This window comes from Octopus bimaculoides, chromosome 19, assembly GCF_001194135.2.
Source record: "Octopus bimaculoides isolate UCB-OBI-ISO-001 chromosome 19, ASM119413v2, whole genome shotgun sequence".
Lineage (NCBI taxonomy): Eukaryota > Metazoa > Mollusca > Cephalopoda > Octopoda > Octopodidae > Octopus > Octopus bimaculoides.
In genome coordinates this window covers 1383378-1388825 of record NC_068999.1, presented here as the reverse complement: position 1 = coordinate 1388825, position 5448 = coordinate 1383378, and the positions used below count along the sequence as shown (strand labels likewise).

At 33.9% G+C, this 5448-nt stretch overlaps 1 long non-coding RNA gene across 2 annotated transcripts in view; it reads left to right on the top strand.

Annotated features, from left to right (window-relative positions):
* LOC128250084 (uncharacterized) overlaps positions 1-5448 on the top strand; it is a 180626-nt gene that overhangs the window by 18037 nt on the left and 157141 nt on the right. For both annotated transcript variants that reach the window (XR_008266208.1, XR_008266209.1), the window contains exon 2: positions 3868-3903. This is a non-coding gene — a long non-coding RNA (uncharacterized LOC128250084). The remainder of the gene's footprint in view (positions 1-3867; positions 3904-5448) is intronic.

The following is a 5448-nucleotide window of genomic DNA, read 5'->3' as shown; positions in this document are numbered from 1 at the left end:
ATATATATATGACACTCACTCACAAGACCTTGGACGGTCCAAGGCTGTAGGAGGACATATAAGATGTCACATAATGGGATTGAACTCAGAGCTATGAAGTTGGAAAGCAAGCTTCTTACCACACATATATATATATATATATATATGTGTGTGTGTGTGTAAGTAATTACAAACAACAAAATTCGAGTGATCAAATCTTTATATAGATCAAATTACAATTGTTTCATCTAAAATGGAGGACACACAGTGAACGCTTAAATAATAATTTGGCTGTGTTCCACATATAGTGAAACTTTTAAAACTCCCATTGTTACATTCATTCAATGGAATCAGTCATATTCTCAGACTGATAATTTATCGAATTATAACAAACTAACTGCAGTTATAAGTAATCACCAGTCGATATCTGTATTCATGTTTCAGAACTTGAAAAGTTCTGATTTCTCAGATATTTAAGAAATCCATTTAGAAATCTTCTCAAGATGGGATTCAAATGGTAATCGGAAGATGTTGAGACATCGGTGTTCCAAGATTACTTGTGCCAATGCGTCGCGTGTGTTAAAACCACACATACGCCATAAAAGAGAGAAGTTGTTCTCCTGTGACGTACACATCAGCTACTGGCATATTTGCGTCTGAATCCATCGGAATGTGTAAAGAATTAGTATACAAATCATCATTTTATAATACACACAGACACACACCGATACATAGAGAGAGACAGACAGATAGATAGTTACAAATATAGATAGATAGATATTCATGCTGGCATGAATAAATATGCGAAGATTTGAAACTTTGGATGTCTAAATAAAAATCCTTTCCCCACTCAAGAAAGTGAAAGTTGGTGTAGCGAACACATATTTAATGCCTCATTTACCACCAACCTCAAAAGCAAGATACCATAATTTCTATCCAATGAAATGAGAAATACGTGTCTTTGTATAATTATCCTGAAACTCTAATGCATATCTCTACGAATATTTATACTATCTCTAACCGTGGCAACATAAATCTAATCTTCAGCAATTTCCAACCTTATTTGACATTACAAATATTTATTTATATGAAATCGCCTAAAGCAGTGCATACTATGAATTCATGCACATTGCATCATTAAAATTTAATTCACTCGATTCTGCTGAGATGAAAGGCGAAGTTGATGCTGTTTGTTTGTTTTTGGGTGCATTCGACATTCTGTTCTTATGAAGTTAGCCATTGCAATCACGTGGTTCTAGTTCCCAGTGAAGCATGTGTTAATTCCTCTAGCTATACAGTTATAGCAAGGGAAATTTTGCAAATAGAAACCATGTACAACGTACTCCCGCCTCTCCTGCCCCTCCTGCTCCGCCTGCGCCTCCTCATCATCATCACCAAAGTTTTCTCCACTTCCCCTCCTCTTCATCAGCCTCATCATCTGCCGTCTCACTATACATGCATGCATATAAATGTGTATATACATGTGCGTGTGTGTGGCATGTGTATATATCTAAGTATGTATGTATGTGTGTATGCATATGGCCGTCAACAGTGATATAATAAGATGTCTAAAGAGTGATGTATCCAAATTAAAGACGTCAAGGAAACCTTATTCTCTTATGTGTTTTATCCGACAGAAATTTGCTATTTTATGTTTCCCGAAAATTGGGGAAGACTAATAATGCCCTCCAGGTGTAGAAATGTAATTGTCGTTTTTCTATAAACAAAGAAAAAAAAACACCATGCCAAAATGACACTGTTGGGATTTGAAATCATGATTTTAATTGACGTAATGTTAATCTATTGCGTATTTTTGTAGGAATGTTCTATTTCTGTCGATATTATACTGTCTCACCTATTAATAATCGTTCGAATGTACTTAGAAGCGCAGGAGATTATATTGATGATAGTACACAATATTCACCAATACTTCATTTCACCAACAACACAACGATGAAAGAAATAACTGACACTAAGCCTTGAACTGAAGGAGGCGTGGTTAAATACCAGGAGACACATTGCTCGCCGCTCTACCAATTATGCTCACAGCCTTCTTTTAGCGTTTTAATGGCTATTTACATAACGGCAAATCTTGTTGCAAGAAATGGCGCCAGAATTTCGCCGTCATCAACATTGGTCGGCTCCAATTTTACTTCCACGAAGAATTTACAGTTTCAAGCAAGTAATTATCAATAGCTTTGTCATTACTATTCACATGTGTGGCATCCTACAATTTTATTTTCTGATTATTTAACTTGAAGTCTCCGACATTGGGCTGCGGCTATGATGGGACGCCGATATTCAGAGTTTTGTAGAAACATATTGATACAAATACTTATTTTATTGATCACTAATTATTAGTGTTTTACGCATCATAAATAAAGTTGGGCAGCTCAGCACACCGTTCTACTGCAGGAATATGATAATATGAGCCAGGGAAGGTGATAATTGTTGCTGTTATTTTGCCTCAGAGCGCCTCTGTTTAAAAAGAGTTTGAAATTGTAAGTAAACTAGATTTCTTAAGAAGTATAATAATTGCTGTATATCATTATACTGGACACATATGTTTTTTTGTTTTTCTAAGATGATAGAGCCTGAACTGACAAATATTTCATAATTATCTCAACAGGCCACACATTCAGATCGACGCCCTTTGTTGGGAACTAGACAAATTGAAGTAGATCGAGGGAAAGTTTTTTTTATGCTAGGATTGTGCATTTGGAGTATATTTCAGAATGGCAGTACATTAGTGTAACCATCTTCACGAGTTTGATACCTACAAAATTAATAACTCACAAACTATTGCAAGTAATTACCGTATTTACCTGTGTAAAAGTCGCCATCTAATTTTATGTTTAATCTTAGTACAAAATATATTTCTCGTAATGGGTTTACCTTGGATCCATGTATAAACCGCGCCCCAGTTATTTCAGTTAAAATCAAGTATAAAGTAGTGCAACCAACACACGAGGAAAGACGGATCTATGATTTACCGGCGATATATGTGTGTGTGTGTGTGTGTGTGTTTCTGTATATATATATATATATATATGTATGTGTGTTTGCGCATATATACAAGTATGTGTGTGTGTATCTATGTATGTGTACCACTTCGTTTGTGTTTGTCCTCCACCACCGCTTGACGAGCATAGGTTCGTTTACTTTTCCGTTGATAAGCAATTCGGCCAATAAGATCGATAAAATAAGTAACATGATTTAAAAACGGAAATAAGCAGAGGGGTAAATTTGTTTGACTTGATCCTTCATCTCGGGGCTCCAGTGTGACTGCAGTCCAATGAACGAAGCAAGTAAAAAACTCAATAGAAAACATAAAATGAATTTAAAATCTAAATTTTTCTCGCAAATTGCTCACCATTTTAAAATCCATAATACATTTTTCGCACATTTAAGTGTGTGCGTATGTGTGTGTGTCAATATTAAATCCTATGACTTCGTTGAGTGTGTTTGTTTTTCCTTAGCTTTCATAAGAAATGCTGTTACTTTCTTTTTTTACATTTTTGTGGTTTTGCATATTCTGTGATTTAATATATCAAAACCAGCACAGAACTTTAAAAACATCGGACTAACTCTAGGAATAAGAGCAGACACGACTGTGTCTTAAAACTCAATGTTTTTCAACTACATACTTACGGGTTCAGTCCCAGTACGAGGCACCATAGGCAAGTGTCTTCCACTAGAGCCTCAAGTTGATCTGAGCCATGTGAGAGGAATAGCCACGCGGAAACTGAAAAAAGACCCTTAAGGCGGTAGCTCAGCGTGTCTAAAAAGAAGTAAGATTTAAAATACAACAGATAACATTAATTTAAGTTTAATTTCTTTCCCCAAATTTCTCATTTATTATTTCTAAACTCATAATTTAATTTTCAGGTACAACTGGCTGACACCCTAAAGTTGCGCGCGCGCGTGAGTATGATTATGTGTGTTAAATCCTATAATTTTGTTGTTTATTTTCGTTTGCTTTTAAGTTATAAAGCACACACTTTTGAGTGTGTGAAATTCTCCATTTTTCTTTTTTATTTTCGCCTTTTTTTTGTAGTGTTTCATGTTTTGTGGTTTAATATCTCAAAATAAACACAGAACTTGAAATAGAAGAAAAAAATGGGAATAAATCAGGTTCGTTCTTCGTTCTGATGAACAATCAAATTGGATGATAAAAAGAAAGAATAAAAGAAAAGACTATATCTCATATTAATAACTTCGTCGCATCATCACTAATGCGCTTGAGATCTCTTTACATTAAAAACAAACAAAAACAGCAGAAAACAAAATAACATTATTGATCAAATAGTGTTTTAATTCCTAACACATCGTTAAACTAATTATACAATTACTGATCTTTTTATTTTCAAAACTACGGTTCAACAATGTAAATTTTAGTTTTAACGTTCTTGTTGTCATCATCATCATCATCATGGCCAGAATAATATAGTCAATTAGAAGTAGTAGTAGTAGTAGTAGTAGTAGTAGTAGTAGTAGTAGTAACAATAATAATAATAATCAGGATTTCAGAATCACGTCAAGTTTTTCCGTCTCCATTTATCATCATCATCATCATCATTATTATTATTATTATTATTATTATTATTATTATTATTATTATTATTATTATTGTTGTTGTTGTTATTATTATTGTCGTTGTTATTATTATTATTATTGTTATTATTATTATTATTATTATTATTATTATTACTATAATCATTAGTTGTGGGCTTTACTGTATTTGTAAAAGAAGTAATAATAGTAGGATGATTTTTAACAGGAGCATTAGTAGTAGTAACAATAGTACTTGTAGTCGTATTAGTAGTAGTAGCCGCAGTAGAAGCAGATGTAGTTCTCTTCCAATTGTAGGATTCTCAAAAAAAATCTTCTTCTTCTTCTTCTTCTTCTTCTTCTTCTTCTTAAGGAGTTGAGCTGGCAAAATCCTTAGCATGCCGGATGAAATGCTTAGCGGCATTTCGTAAGTCTTTGCGTTATGAGTTCGAATTCCTTGGCGGTCGACTTTGCCTTTCATTCTACCGAGCTCGATAAAACAAGTACTAGTTAACTACTGTAGTTGATGTTATCGACTATCCAACTCCACCAAATTTCAGGCCTTGTGCCTATAGTAGAAAGGATAATAATAATAATAATAATAATAATAATAATAATAATAATAATAATAACTGTAGAATATGTGGAGATGGACAAGAAACAATAAATCATATTATCTCTGGCTGCTCAGTCCTGGCTAAGAAGGAATATATTCACAGACACGACAGAACTGGGACCTATATACACTGGAAGCTATGCCAACATTATGGAATAACAACAGAAAAAAGATGGTATAAACACACGCCAGAAAAGGTCACAGAAAACGAGAAAGCAACCATACTCTGGGATATGCCAATACACACAGATAGAGAAATTAAGGCAAATAGACCAGATATAGTTGTCAAAGATCATGAAGAA